Genomic DNA, 17,642 nt, shown 5'->3' with positions numbered 1-17,642 from the left:
CTGTTGTTTACTCTACAACTGACGAAATCTTTATTGAAGCTCTCCTCAGTAAAATAGGGTTAACAGACTGATTGGATGGTATATGGGTCGACAGGCCGACGGACGGACGGACCCCTGGATATGCTAACTTGGCATCTCTCCTACTACTGGCTACATCTGCCTCAACACAATTCAACACAGATGCCACTTGAGCCCATATGGCTACTGTGTAGACTCGAGTGTCGGGCTGTTGACCAGTGGTCTGCTGGGTGGTGGTGCAGACTGAATTCTGACCCCAAAATAGGCCCTTAAATGCCTGTTATAGTCTCTTGATGGACATTTCCATCAAGACTATGATTGGTCACTTGCAAGTTTGACCAACTCTTCCTCAAAGTTTGATTTGCATATTAGCTTCCCCATTGGTCAAATCTTTGAAGGTTCATTGTGTAACTCTGCTAATCAGCAGGATCAGCAGATTTTCTCCCAGGGTCCAACAACCTGCAAGCTCCAATTTGATGAATCTCCCAAAGAATGAAAACCGGCATTCTGTTTCTAAAAATACTTGGTCAGGACTGTGGGAAAGTGCCCCTGAAACAATGGATTGGGTTAGGAAGTGAGGTAAACATTATGACCTCCACCATTGCATACCACAGATAGTTCCGTTTGGATTGTATAAGGTTGGAAAGTCTCCCGGGAACGAGGGGAGCAGAATAAGAAATGTAAGATGTTAAACCCACACAAATTATACATTTTTCCATTTCCTGACACTAATATAACTATATATACTTATATAACTTGCGGGCCGGCAGCCTGGCGCCACCAGCCACAGCGCACGTGAATAAGCCCTGGGCCTAACTACGACGGCTCAGAATAAACACGCAAACTGCTATTTCGCCACAATAGTATAGCGCCAGTTGGGCCACTGTTTATTAAACGCCCATTGGTCGGTGATAACGTTCTGCTGATCCCTTGATGGCCCCAATCATCATGAACTGCCCTTAAAATCACATTGCGCAGATCATATGGCACGAGTAGCTGCCCAACGTTTTCAGATACTGGGTCCTGTACTTCCCTGTATAGGACACCATGTTTTTCACTGATTTTAGACCATTCCTTAGTCCAACCATTTATTGCTGGATCAGCTTTTGTCTCATGACCAGGCTGCCACTTCTCTGTCCACAACTTCCACACTAACCCTAGCTCATGAGTCAAGGAAGGTAATACGCTTGGGGTAATGATTTGAGCTTGTGGAACATGCCTTTGTGCAAGGAAATTTTGTTTCTCCGCTTCCTTTTTACATGTGTCGGGCACTTCGCTACTGCTAGTCACTTCAGTCACTACATCTATAACCTGAGTTGGAGTCAAGTTGCCGGGATACCTACTTAATGCATCGGCGCAGCGATTTGACCTACCAGAACGGTATTGTACCTCAATGTCAAATGGTGCGAGTTGCGCCACCCACCTATGTTCAGTTGCGCCCAACTTGGCTGTTTCCAGGTGTGCCAGTGGGTTGTGGTCTGTATAAACAATCACACGCGACCCCATCAAATATGCCTTGAACTTCTCTGCTACTGCCCACTTTAGTGCCAATAATTCTAGTTTAAAGCTAGAATAATCAGAGTAGTTTCGCTCAGGCCCTCGGAGAGCCCTACTGGCATAGGCAATGGGATGAAGTTGGTCCTTGCCATCATACTGTGACAAACATGCACCTAATCCCTTCAGTGACGTATCCACTTCAATCACAAATTCCCTATCAAACCTAGGATAAACGAGCACTGGAGCTTCTTTAAAAGTCTGGTTCATCATGTTCACAATTCAATTGTTAATCATGATTTTACATCATCTACTACTACCATGGAGGAATAATACTAATAGGCCTACACCCTCAGGGGATTAGGGTTAATGTACATGACGTACTAGTATTGTTAGGCCTAATTAATACTTGAAAAACAACTTCAAGTTGGCCTAACTATGGATAATTTCTCCATGGACTAACACTAGTTACAAATGAATCATGCCAGACGTCAACAATCGGCAACAATGACACAGACAGTGATGCTTTATGAAAATTCATCATCTTTAAAAGTCTGGTTCATCATGTTCACGATTACTGAAATTGGAATCAAGTTTGATGAGTTCATCTTGTATTTCTGGTCATGACTAGCCCAGGCAGGTGGACTCTGTAGTAGTGTTAGTGTAATGTAGACTAGTATCCAACCTGGGTTATGTCATGACTGACATTTAATAGTCCCAGTAACTGCGTGGGTATTACTAAATACATGTACCAGGTGGTGGCCTAAGCCTATCCCCCTTTCTCAAATTTTGGGATTGACTGGTACAATACAACAAATCTTTTAAGTTACATTTACCCTATTTTGGGGGGAATTTAGATTTGAAACTTGTGAAAAAATGAGACTTTCTGACTGATGAGTGATACTAGATGTAACCCAGTCATTCAAATTTGACTCCACCATGTTTCATGTGTTAAAACACTTTTTCCCTCATGCATGTTAATTCCCTTAAAACTCAACCCTCTGCCCTCTTTTCACAATATTATTAACCCCACAGTTCAGCAAAAGGTCAACATTAACTACCTTATCCAAAAATTTAATGTACCCCTATAGGTCTCCCACTTATTGTAGGAATACATGTAGGTCCCCAAATACACAATTCCCATATCCAGCATGTCTACATATGTAGGTCTACATTTCTTGATGACCATTTGAATCCTAATAACGTATCAGTAGGCATGTCAATGTATAGATTCCATGACATCAAGAAAACTTACATTGCCTAGTATGAAATGCACACATAGTGTAAGTGATTAATTCATAAATTGTATACGTGCACTTGTAATAAAATTTTTAGGGTTTGCCAACCTAATTAACTTATTTGTAACCTTTACCTTAAACTAAATATGCAGGATGAGATGCCTTCTCAACTACACCGAAGATCCAGTGCTAAACTGACTGTCAGAATGTGCAGAAAGAATGACTGTGACTGGATGGCAAGAGTAACAGCCAGGATATAGGATGCTGAACTTGGCGAAGCAGAGTGAGGTACAGAACTGTCTGTCAGTATCGGAATGTAGTAGTAACGTTAAGGAGATGATAAAATGTAGCCTGGGTGAGATATGACAGTCAGGATTGGGATGAAGAACCAGATGTAATGCTCAGGTGGACACAGGGCATTTGCAGTTCTTTTGATGGAGAAGCAATAGAGACAGGTAGTTTGTGCATTTTACAGTGTCAAGCAGCTGAACAAATCTGATTGCAATCATTGGAGAAGCATTTGCCCTGTTCATAACAGTGGCTCACTTTCTTCATTTTTTTACATTGCCTTTTCACTGAGACATGCAGATCTCTGTTCGTGACCTTCAAAGAATAGTGTATTCGCACACAAGTGAAGATTGCCACAAGTTTGGCCTTGACCTGCTCACAGCATACTTGTAACTCCTTGTATGAATTCAAATTACACATCTTTTGATTGAGTAGATGTGAGATACTGTTCCTTTACATATTCTGGGCATCAAACCACTTCACACTCAGAACAGAAAGCTTGGAAGCACACGGAGGGTGCCATCAAGGATCCAAAGTCTTATTTGGATGTGTCATAGGCCTTGTTATTTATAAACAGGAGTGAGGGATCATCCAACTGGGCATTGGGTCTTAGCAGAACATTTCTGCAGGTCTGGCACAATGACAATACTTTATGGCCAGAGAGGGCTCTTTGACAAAGATATCCAGCAATGTACACCAGTGTGTTCTGTTCGGGAAGCTCAATTGGAATAGGAGCAGGAATGCATTTGTGTACACCCTGAAACTTTGGCTTCATGTGCCACTTCTGTCTCCTGTTACATGAACAGGATTTATTTGTGAGGGTCTGTAGTGTCACGACAAACTTATCAGAATCCAACAAGTAGTTTGCACTTGAAGCTGGTTTGAGGAGAGATGCAACAGACACCATTCTGAAAGCACATCAAAATTCCTTTGGTGATGGATTGTCTCTGAACACGCCTTTTCTCCTAATAGTTGAAAACAGGTTCTCCACAATGTCCTGGTTTAGGCGAGATGTTAGCAGAAATCTAGCGTCAGCAGTCTCTTTCAAGTGCAACCATAGCTGATTGACACAAGATATGGCCAGAAGCCAGCCCTTGATGAACATTATCTTCTTTGTTCCAACTACTCTGAGATTTTTCAGCATAGGTATTGTGGCGAATGCAACTGACACCTCTTGTGGTGGACCCAGTAACCGGCCGGATCAGGGATGGAATTGACCTGGCCCAACCCCACAAATATATTTATTAACCTTGAGCAAGGATGAGCGGCTACCCTGACACAAGGGGGGGATATCAGTAAACGAACGGCGGACTAAGCCTAGGGGCAGTTCGTTGGGTGGAAGTTTACCACCAATTAGGAAAGACTAGATTTATCTGGTTATACAGTAATGAAACACAGGGAAACCTAAATAAACCTCACAGTGACACAGGATTTCCAAGGACAATAATCAAGTATTTGATTTATTGCAATAAAAATCAATAAGGTATATAAATCACCCAAGGTTTATGTACACAATATACCTCACAAGGCAATACAATATGCCTCACGTGGTTAACTAACCACCCGACTAACTTAAACACAGCTAGCCTACAACCCAAGGGTTACCTCTCTAAATAGTCATAGCCCTCACACAAATAACACAGAGTGTCATGCAAAACAGGGTCGATCTAACGAAAGGGAAATTACCCTCACAGCGATCTGAGTACATCAAGTAAACCTCAAGGCTAGCTAGCACAATGACAAGATTGCCTTCCAGCCGTCACCCCACTATCAGTGCTTACAGACGACAAGCAATCCAACAGCAAAGACCACTAGCTCCCAGCCTAGGTTCACGACACTCAGCTCTATCACTAAAGTAATCTAGGCCCAATACGGTTCGCTACTACACCTACCAGTTATAGTCACTATACGCAGCGCCCCAGGTGCAGCGTCCACACTATACCTCGCACAGTCACAGCACAGAACGGTAGAAAGCGTCCTCCACGATCCTGCCACTCTGCGACCCAGCAGCGAAAACTCACCAACTGATTGTGCGCGCTCTAAGCACGCCGCAAGCGCCCAGACCTAGTGCTCTACGCGACGCTGATTGGTCAATGCAATGCTTAATAATTCATGGCTTAGACTGGCATTCATGCCTACCCCTGTTTTGTCACAGTATTAAGCATGTTCAGAAAAAGGTTTTATGCCCAGAATTTTCCGATAAGGGCCGTTTCAGCTTCTTTGGGTCCTTGAAATATCTGGCATTGAAAGAATCAAACAGGGAGTCGATCACTTTCCTTGAACTCAGCTGTGTGTGCAGCTTTTGCAGGCAGTCTCCCAAATGCAACATTTGTATTTATTACCGCTGCGACTGAATGGCTCAGTGTTGCAATTTATATAGCAGTAAAGGGCGCCACCGAGCGAGCCTGCCACAAACTGATTAAGCAGCGGCAGGAAATGAAGAGCGTGGGGCTGGCTAGGGATGGTGAGCATCACCTTCCTGTTTTAAAAATCTATATCCAAGATTACTCCTAGTTATTACATCAGTGATTATTCCCATTGTTAAGAACAAGTTATTTAGACTTATAATACATTAGTGTTCTAACTTTCTGTGTTTTTGCTGAGCAAAGGTCATGCCACACAAAGTGCCAAAAATAGATGCCCTTCCAATCATACACGTCCTGTATCGCATGTAGGACTGTACACTTTTGCTCACACGACGTTAGTGGAGTATTCCTGTTCCTTTAATACTTAATTATTATCAATGCTCTTATATTTTCCAGAACTAAATCTCCACTGATCAGAGATCTTCCATTGATCACCAATCACTGCATCCTGACCGAGCACTAGTCTCTCCACCAGCCCTACGTTATTTTGTTCCCACCAATTACCATAAATATCATCATATGAATAAATTGAATAAATGGTGCCTGTGCTCACTGAACACACACACCGAAGGACTCCCCGCTTCCTCATTTCTCCTTTACATGGTGACCCAGACATGATGGGAAATAAAGTTTGGGCACAAAGGGCACAAAACCGGTTGCAGCATGGACAGTCACATAGAGAAATGAGTTCTCCGGCAACAGCGAGCTGTACCAAACCCCCTGTGGAAGAACAGCCGGAGGAGACTGAAAAACCACAAGAGGGCGAGCCGGAAGGAGGCCTACCCCCTTCAGAGTACCCTATCTTATTTGACTGCCAGTCGCAACGAAACCTGAGTATCACCTCATCTGTTTGCTCCAAGCTCGAGCTCTGGAGAAGGAACAAGAGTATGAAACAGGCAAGCAGTGAATGGCCCATAGTAAGGAGTTGGACAAATGACTGCTAGCAGCCCAGCAAGCACGGAAAACACCTGGAACTACAGAGAAAACAGAAACAAGAAGAGGAGAAAATGGAATTGGCCCGGGCACGGCTGGCTGCCGAGTATGAGGAATGCCGGATCCTATGGGAGAAGGAACAGCTCACCAGGCAAATCGAGATGGAGAGGCAGTTCCACACTGCAGAGCTCAATTTTAAACTGGCTAAAGTTGAATCAGAACTCGTTCAATCTAGCATTAGTAACGTATCTAGTTTGTATGTTCATCCACAGACAGATGTTTTACCAGGTGTTGCGACCCATCCTGTAGGTGTTTTTTTCCCCGCCAGCATTCCAGATATGTCGGCCGCTGAAAATCCAGTGCCATCACTCCCGGTAAATACCGTGTCCATGGCAAGCCCCATACAGTTAATCCCAGACGTCGGGCAACGTGTCGCAAGCCTCATGCAACCAGTTGCGAATTATGCACAACCAGTCGCGAGTCATGCGCAACCAGTCACGAACCACGTGCAACCAGTTGAAACCATGCGCCACCCGTCGTGAGCATCGCTCAACCAGTCGTGAGCCTCGTGCAACCAGTCGCAAGTCACACACAACCCGTAGCAAGCCACCCACAACCAGTCACGAGCATTGTGCGACTATTCATGGGCAACGCACCGCCCATCATCAGTCCTGCGCCACCCAACGGGAGACACTCGCAACTTACCGCAAGCCATACTTGCCCGCTCGCGAGCCACACACTCTGAGCCGCGAGCCCTGCACTTGTGACCGGGAACTACGCCCAGTCTGCCGCATTGTCCAAGCCCTCAGCTCAGTGCCACACGGCCCAAGGCAGTTTGCCTTCCGGGCACAATCCAAGTGTTTTCAAGCCAAGTTTGGTTCCTTTCCAAGATGATGCTTATTTTCCATTCCGTGGTACTACCAATGTTGCTTCCGGGCAAAAACTGACTTCTACTCAAGTCTCCCCCTCCGATCTTTCCAAACCTTCCACTTCCAGTCCTCTAGGAAACAATTCCAGTCCCCAAATTCCTCTGACCACTCCCCCACCGTGTGAACCTGAAGCATTGGGAGGCCCCCCAGGTCAATCCATGACGTTGTCCGTGACCTCTAACCAAATGATGCTGAGCTCGATGTTGGCTGCATCTGCCGGAGGGATAAATATGGAAGTTCCCAGCTTCAGGGGAGGCAACCCATCGGAATTTCGCTCTTTTGAAGCAATGGTTGACGGTTGCATCAAACCCTTGGTCCATCTCACCGAGCTACAAAAGTATTTTATTGTCAGGTCTAACCCAAGTGGACAACCGAAGAAAGACATCTTGGGTGTGGAGCATGATGTGAAACCCTTCACCAAGGTTATGACCACCCTGAAGAAGTTATATGGTGACAATGGTGTTCTGATGCATGCCAAGATTGATCAGATTATCTCGTGGCCGCGACTGGCGGCCAGCGACAGCAAGGGAATGGTCGAGTTTGCAGCAGCGGTGTTGGCACTGGTCACTCAACTCAAGGGTGCACCAGAAGGCCAGGCGGAGCTGAGACTAACTCCACAGCTTGCATCCTTCATGGTCGTCTCTCTCACACCCACCAGACAGCATTTTTGAAGAAAATGAAGGCCAAAAATGTCAACAACTTCTCTCTACTTGACATTGACACATGGCTGCAGGATACGGCGGCCATTGCCAGAAAGAAGGTGCATCTCAATGAGAGTATCAGAGCTGAACCCCACTCAACCAACCGGGACCGCTGCAGAAAGGGGGCGGCAGCCCACCACACCAAATTGGCTGGAAAGGCAACCAGCGATTCACCGAAAGGGTCAACTGCCAATAAGGCTACCCCAAAGTGATGGCAAGAAACCCTTCCGGAAGTCTTGCCCCCATTGCCGAGGAGAGCATTGGCTCTCCCGATGCGACAAATTCAGCAACCTCACAATGGAACAACGTATGTCCTGGATAAAGACACACAAACGCTGCTGGCAGTGCGCCCGTGTGCACAAGACAGGAAAGGAGTGTGATCTTCGCAAACCATGTCGTCGCTGTGACAAGTTGCACCTTACAGTTCTTCATGACCTGGTAGAACAACCAGGGTATGGGGTATATTACTCCTTCTTTGACCCGAATTTGTCAGTCTTCTGATTGGGATCGGAACCCCTGCCTCTCTGATGTCAGCATAAAGACTGTACCCGTTCAGCATGAAGATTGTACCAGTCATACTCTATGCCAAAGGTCACCAGCAGAAGATCCATAGCTTACTGGATGATGGGGCCAACTTTTCCCTGATGCCTAATGAAGCTGCAGAGGCTCTTGGTCTCAAGGGTGAGAGCATTGAGAGCCCCATTGCAACAGCCAGAGAGAAATGTACCCCATGCACGGGTGTCGTGGTCTCACTTCACATTGCGCCAACCCACGACCAGGACTCACGCATCACCATTTCCAATGTTTTCTCGTCTTCCATGTTGAGGCTCTCAGAGCATTGAGATTCGCTTGAGATTTGCAAAGGAAGTGGCCACACTTACGGGGTCTTCCGCTGCCGAAGTTGAGGAAGGTGCGACTGCTTTTGCTGATTAGCAGTGATTGCCCAGATCTCATTGTTCCAATTAAGAGTCACTTTGGTCCCGAGGGCACCCCAGTGGCTGTGTGCACCCAACTTGGATGGGCGGTTCAGGGTCCAATTTTAAAGCCCAGACGCCAGAATGAAGTTAATGTCTTGTCTGTGCTGTTGGCTATGGAAGCTGACAAAGTTCTACATGAAAACGTTTGTAAGCTGTGGCAGAGTGATGCCCTGATGTATCTGGATCGGAAAAAAGCCACTCGGTCCAAACTGGACCAGTGAGCAGTCAATCTACTGGAAGAAAAATCGACCTATGTGAACATAGGTGGTCTGGACTGCATTGCCACGCCACTCCTGTAGAGACGTGACAGCGAGATACACTGCCGTGCAAAAGTCCGATCGCACCTACGTGTACAAAATATTTATTCTTATTAATCATTAAATGCAATAAAGATGTGAATAAAAACTATGCCTGTGTCTTTGGTAATATCCATATTCCAATAAATTCATGTTTTATTTCATGAATCATTTCTTCAAAGTCACCAAAATGTTAAAAAATGACACCGCTTCTGTTCTGTGTGCACAAAGTGAATGGAGAGTATCCTCATTAACATATCGTTATCGTCAAAATCCAAGATGGCGGCGCCCCGTTTCCGAAAAGCATAAAGGATGGCCCACGGATTGTAGTGTGTTTAGTGTGTTTAGTGTGAGCGTCAATAACGGCTTGACGCCTTCTTGGCATTGAAGGCAATAAATCCTTCATAATTTGGCAGTCCAGTCCCTCCCACATCCGATTTACAATCTTGAAAAAGCCCCTTAATTCTGAGGCCTGTTCTTCACGCTGAACGCGGTCATTACGGGTGACCGTCTGGGGCTCGCGGGCCAGGCCGGCCGCACTGCGCCAGAGCTAGCTGTCTGACTTTCGGATCCATGCATGACGCTGGGCTCATGCCTGGCAACTTGCCGATGAAGTCCACCATCAGCCAATTGGCTTGATACTGCGGTGAACTGCAACGCGTGTCACGCTGGACAGATCAACTGTGAGCTCAGGGGCGATCACCAAGCGGGCGATCACGTCTTGACGACCGCATGCGGAACCCGAACCTCTCGCCCCTCTCGGTCGTTGCCTGTGCACGGCCAGATCTTGGACGGACATCAATGGAAATAAACTCCCTTTACGTCCTGGGATCAGTTCTCACGTAATACTCGCCGATTCCGAGTCCTCTCTTAAGGAAATCCCCTCCCGGTGCCAAGCCCCAATCATCCCCTTTCATGGTTGCTATGTGGAGTATTTGGAGCTATTGTTTTGTTTCAAAAGGTCATAGGTAAGCTATTCAGATGCGAAGGAGAACTCCCTTCATGTAGCCTGGCCTGTGTAATTTCCATTTTTGTGAATGGGGGTTCCAGTTTGCCTCATAAATATGAATTACAAAGCTTTTCCCGCTGCGCGAACTTTGTTGCCATTGGTTTAAATGTCAGGATAATGATATTCATGACCTCATGAATACGTAATGAGGCAATCGAAGATGGCGTTTTAACACGTTGCAAAAACCCGTCGCGAAATCGTCATCATTATTGAGTGGCAGAAATGTTTTCAGACACTAGAAACATGAATTTATTCGACTAAAATAAAGACACATCACATAGGTTTGGTCCTTTATTCACAAATCAGGATATTTTACAGGAAAACAGTTGTTTGAAATCGTGCAATCACGTGCGATCGGACTTTTGCACGGCAGTCTACTTACCTGCCCCGCCAATGCAGTGTTGCCTACCCTGAAACGGAATGAGCAGCGTCTCCAAAAGAGATCCAGCACTTGCCGTTGAGCACTCCAAGAAAATTCGGGACTTGAAGGATGCAGGACTTGTGGGTGTGCTCACTGCAGAAGAAAAAGGGAGGAACCTAGAGCGACAATGGTATATCCCACACCATGTTGTTCATCACAATGGGAAAACATGACTGGTGTTCAATTGTGCGTTCACATATCGGGGAGAATCTCGTAACGACTATCTGCTCCCTGGGCCTAACTTGGGTTCATCACTAGTTGGAAGTGCTGGTTTGATTCAGACAGCATGAGGTAGCTGTCTCCGGTGACATCAAGGCGATGTTTCACTGTATACACACTTTGGAGTGTGGCCGATGCTTGCTTTGTTTCCGATGGAAGGATTTAGACCCCCATGCCGAAATGGAAGAATTGGAGTGGAACGTACTCCCATCTGCATCACCTGCAGTCTGAGCTGTATCACCTTCGCCCTGCAAAAGCACGTGAAGGACAGGTTTCCAGATCCGGACGCAGTCAGAAATGTTTTGAGATCATTTTATGTCAACAGTTGCCTCGATGGCAAACCTAGCATCCCTGAAGCAAAGAAGCTGGTTGAGAAACTGTGCCAAGCACTTGGTGCCGGAGGGTTTCCCATTGTGAAATGGGCCAGCAACTTCCCCAAAAAGTGCCCATTCCTGCAGCACTGAGAGAAGGCTGAGCTCAAGTTGTGATTCGCCCGAGGAGGCAGCCTTAGGGCAACACTGGAATTTCCGGCCGGACACCCTCAGCTACAAACTCGAACTTCGTGAGTGGCCGGTCCTCACTTGAACAGCGGTTCTCAGTGATGTGATGAGATGTGCTGGGAAAGACCCTCTCGGTTATCTCATATGGTGAGGGAAAAGTGCTTGTCCAGGAGCTTTGGAAAAGACCTTTGGGTTGGGATGAAGAGATTCCCGATAAGGGCGAAGATGGCCTATACGCCCAACATATGAGATGGCAGAACGAAATTGCCGACCTTTCCCTTGTGCACGTGCCTCAGTGCTACCTCCCATGGCACTTTGGATGTGTCATACCAAATACATGTCTTTACCAACGCCTTGGAGAAAGTCTATGGGGCCATTGCATATCTCTGGGCCACTGCTCAGTCTGGCGACGCAAGTGTCAGGTTTATTATGGCACGATCTCGTTTGGCACAAAAGGTGTGCAAACCATCCCTCGGCTGGAACTTCAAGCTGCTCTTTGTGGCACGGAGTTGGCAGAGCTCCTCGAGGACGAATTGCAGTTGAACTTGTTCATTACTTGTTGGAGTGACAGCACAACAGTTCTCTGCTGAATTACCTCTGAATCTTGCAGGTACAACCGTTTCGTCGGTGCTCCCATCGCAGAAATTCAGAGGCTCACAGACCATACCATCTGGCGGTCATGGACGCTGCCCAGAACCTGCGGATGACCTGACCTGTGGATTGACGCTCAACGAGCTGACTACGCAGAGTCGGTGGACTGCTCCGCCTTTCCTCTCTTGTCTGAAGAGGATTGGCCTAGATTGCCATCGCCCACGCAACCTTATAGTGACGTGGAGTGTAAGGACAGTCGATTCACTGCTGTTACGATCTGCAATCTAGGAAAGGATCCAGAGATCAATGCGACCCGGCATGCATCCCGGGATGACTTAGTTGATGCATGCGGGCGGGTGCTGTACAAAGCTGACGGAGAAACTAACCTAGATTTCCTCAGCGCCGACCAACAGATAGAGACCGAACATGTTCTCTTCATGAAGGTGCAAGCTGAGAGCTTTCCGAATGATCTTGCAGTTTTTTAGCGGGCAATCCAATTCCGAAGAAGAGTTGTTTGAGTGAACTTGCCTCACAGATTGACACCGATACACAGCTTATCCGGGTTGGGGGAAGACTCCGACGAGCAGAGTTCGATCTTGATGTAAAGCACCCTGTCGTACTAGACGGCAAACACCCGATCATCCAATTGCTAGTCAAAGATGCAGATGAACGTCTTGGGCATCCTGGAACTGGTACTGTACTTGCAGACATGCGTCGATGATTCTGGTTGCTGCACGGTTGCCAGTCCATCAGAAGTCTCCAAAGCAGATGTACGGGATGCCTCAAACAGAGTGGTCAACCATCAGTGCCCAAGATGGCAGACATGCCCTCGGCACGCCTGCGAATTGGGAAGCCAGCATTCTACTCCACAGGGGTAGACTGCTTTGGACTTTCCCCAACAGAGATGAGGAATCATATTGAAGTGCATGACGACCAAAGCCACATACTTAGACTTGCTTGAGTTTATTGATGCCGATGCATTCCTTCTTGCATTCAATAGGTTTCGTTCACGACAAGTGATGTGCGACAATGGGACCAACTTTCAGGGAGGTCTTTCCAGATTAGTTTAGGGGCGGCTATGTTGCGATTTATATAGCAGTATAAAGGGCACCTCCAAGGGAGCCTGCCCCAAACTGATGAAGCAGCCACAGGAAATGAAGAGTGTGGGGCTGGCTACAGATGGTGAGCAACAATTTCCTGTCTTAAAAACCCTATATCCATGATTACTCCTAGTTATTACATCAGTGATTATTCCCATTGTTAAGAACAAGTTATTGTTTAGACCATTATGAATATATTAGTGTTCTAACTTTCTGTGTTTTTGCTGAGCAAAAGGTCACAGCACACGAAGTGTCGAAAATAGATGCCCTTCCAATCATACACGTCCCATGTCGCATGTAGGACTGTACACTTTTGCACACACGAAGTTAGTGGAGTATTCCTGTTCCTTTAATACTTAATGATTATCAATGCTCTTATATTTTTCAGAACTAACTCTCCAATGGTCAGAGATCTTCCATTGATCACTGATCACTGCATCTTGACTGAGCACTAGTCTCTCCACCAGCCCTACATTATTTTGTTCCCACCAATTTCCATGAATATCATCATATGAATAAATTGAATAAATGGTGCCCGTGCTCAATGAACACACACACACCGAAGGACTCCCGAGTCCTCATTTCTCCTTTACACTTAGAACTTTGGGCAGCTTTGTTTACTCGCATTTTGGAAAAACTGTTGAGTTCAAAGTGACCTTTGGTGAGCTTGTGTGCATTTCTAATGGCCAGCTGTGAGTCCTGGTGATAGAAATAAGGGCCCATTTAATAAGTTTGCATCCCTCTTTTCCATTGAATTTAAAGATGTGTTTCTCTAGGTTTGATCTTGTATTCTTCAGTAGGTGCGATCATGCATGAAGAAGATCTTCTCTTGGCCATGGACGATGAAAGGCTGATCAGCTGTAACTGAAAGATTTTTGAACATTTTGCTGTTTCAGGAACCCAGATGCTGAATGCTTTCCATTAGTAATGCTTCAAGGTGAGTAGCACTTGTGGCATCTCTTGATGAAAAGTAACCAAGAGGTTGTTTCCACTAACTGAATAGACCTCTCACCATGAATACAAGGGCATGATTTTCAGGCTTAAATGTTCTGCCCAATGATCCAAAATCTTCAAAACCCTCTATTCTATCTTCTTTGATGTTGTATGACAGGCCTGTTGGCAGACTCATTTCATCAAATGAAATGACACAAAACCTATCCCTTTCAGTCACTGAGGTAACTTTATCTCTCAACAGCTCCAAAACACTGGGAGGAAAGCCGGGCCTTACCTCAACATTTCTCAATGAAAATACCCCGACAGAACTGGTAAGCACGAGGACTCTGGTGATACAAAGAGAAAGCTATGATTTTGTCTCTGTAGCTCCATTTCCCTCCTTTGGCCTTACATCGACATGACACGTTCCTCAATTGGGATGCAAAGAATGATAATGCAGGCTTTTCAAGGAACTGGTCAGCACCTTTTATTACTGTATTAATTGATTGGGTACCTTTAGTTAGCTTCTCCGAGAAATTTTTCAGCTCCTTAACTCTTTTCCTCAGTCTACATGTTCGAATGTGCTCCTTCTTGAGCAGTTTCTTTGGGCTTCACTTTGGGATGGACTCAGGAGCATCAGATGATTACTGGGTGATTGTCTTTCCTTGGGAGCTTTGCAGTATGAATGCTCAGTCTGTACAGTGTAAGGCACTGAAAACAAGCAAATGAAAACCAAAAAAGAGCCATGGTCAATTTTTGAGTTGAGATTCTGACACAAGTAAAGCAAGCCCTTGTGGCATCAGTTTTTGCTTTTTTGTTTAAACCAATGCCCCATGAGAGCATATAATACACGTGCATGTACCTAACCTACTGAGCTGCATTAACAAGGCATCTATTGTGTTTGGGTTGATGTTGGCCTTTGGTGACTTTTTCTATCCTTTTTATTGAAAATTTGCCCTCAAAATTGTCAAGAATGCGGGATAATTGGTTCACATAAATGCTTGGACACGGTCTAGAAAAACTTACAAACAAAATATTATAGCCCTGACACTTCCACGGTTTCTGAATCCTTCAAAATAGGGCAATACAAGTGGCAGGTCTCATGAAAAATTAGGTACAGTGTAGTTGCTTTATCACAGACTTGTTTGTGTGCTAATGGTATACTACCCCTATTTGATTTCATTTTTTTTGAGAATTTAGAATTGAAAAGGTTTAACTACTTGAAACTGAATTAAAACAACACTTGTATTTAAAAATTAATACAATCCACATATATCCTGAGGTGAAGTTGTTCCATTTCTGGCAGACATCAGAAATGTGCTTCCAACTTGCCTTTAATTTGCTTATTTTATTTTTGCTGCATTCACATTATTTGTAATACATTGTATCGTGTTATCAATTGTGTGGTGTTAAGTCTGTAGAGACATGTACAGAGTGGAATTTACTGAAATCAAAAGAAAAAAAGATGAGAGGAAGGACTATAACCAATATTAATTCACACATGACACACACCTGAAGGTCCCCCAAAAAGTATTGACCATTATCTAGGCCTTTTTTTTCTTTGAACTAGCCACTCAGTGGTGGGGGTGACATCAGGAACCACCTGACTCATTGTTTCTTCTTCTGTAAAAGATGATGGAGAGTGAGAACACAAAAACAAGGAATGTGAACAACGGTGCATGATATACACATGGCTGAAGTTCTTCGAAAGAACGTTGACCATCATTAATGCCTTGTGTTCTTTGTACTAGCCACTCAATGGTGGGGCACACCAAGAACCATGTGACAAAATATTGCCTTCGTGAAGACTTCTTCAATAACAAATGATGCAAGAACAAGAAAAATATATATTATGAGCTATTTGATTCTTAAACATCACCACAGAGTGCCTTTTCCTTCCTCCGTGATATGTAGAAGGAAACTAAAAAAAGGTATTAGGTGGGTTAAGCCTTTGTTTCGAATTAAGTGAGACTTGCGATAATTATGTGCATGAACAATTTTGACATATACTGGTACCTTAGAGTTTAATAAGAAAACATTATTATGAATAATTGAATTCCAAAACATCAGCATGGAGTGGATCTGCAGAAGAGAACTCAACTAAAAAGAGTGCATAAGGCTGGTCAAGAGTGAAGACTATTGGTAAATATAGGACTATTCTTGCGAAGAAATGTGCCTTTGCATTCCAAAACTTCAGCACAGAAACAATCTGCAGAAAGGAACCACAACTATGCATAGAGCAGGTTACATAGCTGTTGTGTCAAATGAATTCAATTGCATGAGACTGATAATTGTAATTAACTACATGTACACAGATAGCGAGTTTATACCATGAACTCAATTTGCCACTACAACTGATTTGTCACTAAACAATTTCTCATTTGTCACAGTCCTTTGCTCCTATTTTATGGTGGCTATAAAATCCGAGTGCTTCAGTGCTTTCATTGAGCTTTTTAAATAACTGTCAAGCACTATGGTTGGTGCACAAAGTTTCTCCACGAAATATTTTGAAAAGGGGTTTCTGATCTTCCTTACCTTTAAATTTCTGATTAGGTACTCTCTGTGTCAGATCCTCAAAGTTCCTCTTGAAAGGCCTGCGGGCTGGAGTTGTAGATTTGGAGGGATTGGAGACATTAAAAATAGTAGAGATGGCTTTTCGTTTCAGGCTATGTTTAGCCAGCTTGTTTTATACTGACTATCTTCAAAATGCTCTGAGCACAAATGGCAATTGGTACTGAGATACAGTAGTGTCTTCTTCTTTAGATCTATCCGTCAAGTGTTTTGGACCCATTGCAGACATCTGCAGAAGTAAAATGTGAAAGACAAATGAGTTGGGAAAAGATCAAGTATATGAGATAATGAGATTTTATATGTCTAAAGCTGCTCATCACCACAATATAAATGTTTATATTCGACTTTCAATTTTGTGTCTTAAATTTTTCAACTGTGTACAGTGTGTTAGTGTTGAAAATATCCTTGTACATGTATATTTTATTGCCGTAAAAATAAAATATGCCTATATTTAGGCTTATTAGCACATCCCATTGCTTTGTTTTTATAATTCTTACACAGGTTTTTCAGAAAAAAGCATGTTGAATTGGGCATGGGTTAATTGAATTTGCATTGAAGGCAATATTATCGCACCACGCAATATGATTATCATTCTGAAATTAACGGTAGTGTTTGACGACGGTTTGTGTTCTCGTATAAATAACGAGTAGGTCTACCGTAGCCTCCGGCCGAATGTCTTACACTTGTTGCTGTCATAATGTGTTAACCAACTGTCCCCCAGTCAAAGCTGGCACTAATTTTCTTAAGTTGAATCTAGACTTACCAAACCAAAGCCTAAGTATGCAAGTACGAAAAACGGGTTTTTCTTGAGCTTCAGAAATGGCACGGAGCTAAGCAAGCTTAGGCCTAGCCTAGGCCTGTGTTAAATACATACGAAGAAAACCGTGACACATTAACAGCTTGAGCGGAAGAGAAGAAAGGGCAAAATATTAAACATAATTCATGTAAACTCTCTTTATTTTGGGGGGAATCTGAAAAAGACAATTCTGGGCGTTTGCACTGCCTATTGCAGCATTGCGGTGCCGAACAGTGGGCAGAGGATGACGAATTTCTGCTGC

At 44.5% G+C, this 17,642-nt stretch overlaps 1 long non-coding RNA gene across 1 annotated transcript; it reads left to right on the top strand.

The window, feature by feature from the left end:
- Window positions 1-13,672: 13,672 nt before the first annotated feature.
- On the top strand, window positions 13,673-16,986 carry LOC110989900 (uncharacterized). Its single transcript, XR_002599712.2, has 3 exons — window positions 13,673-14,017; window positions 14,276-14,345; window positions 15,584-16,986. It is a non-coding gene; the product is annotated as an uncharacterized LOC110989900 (long non-coding RNA).
- Window positions 16,987-17,642: the final 656 nt, after the last annotated feature.

This window comes from Acanthaster planci, linkage group LG15 (genome assembly GCF_054643075.1).
Source record: "Acanthaster planci isolate LZ-2023a linkage group LG15, COTS_SCS, whole genome shotgun sequence".
NCBI lineage: Eukaryota > Metazoa > Echinodermata > Asteroidea > Valvatida > Acanthasteridae > Acanthaster > Acanthaster planci.
Note: the sequence above shows the minus strand (reverse complement) of the source record. Positions and strands in the feature narration are given on the sequence as shown.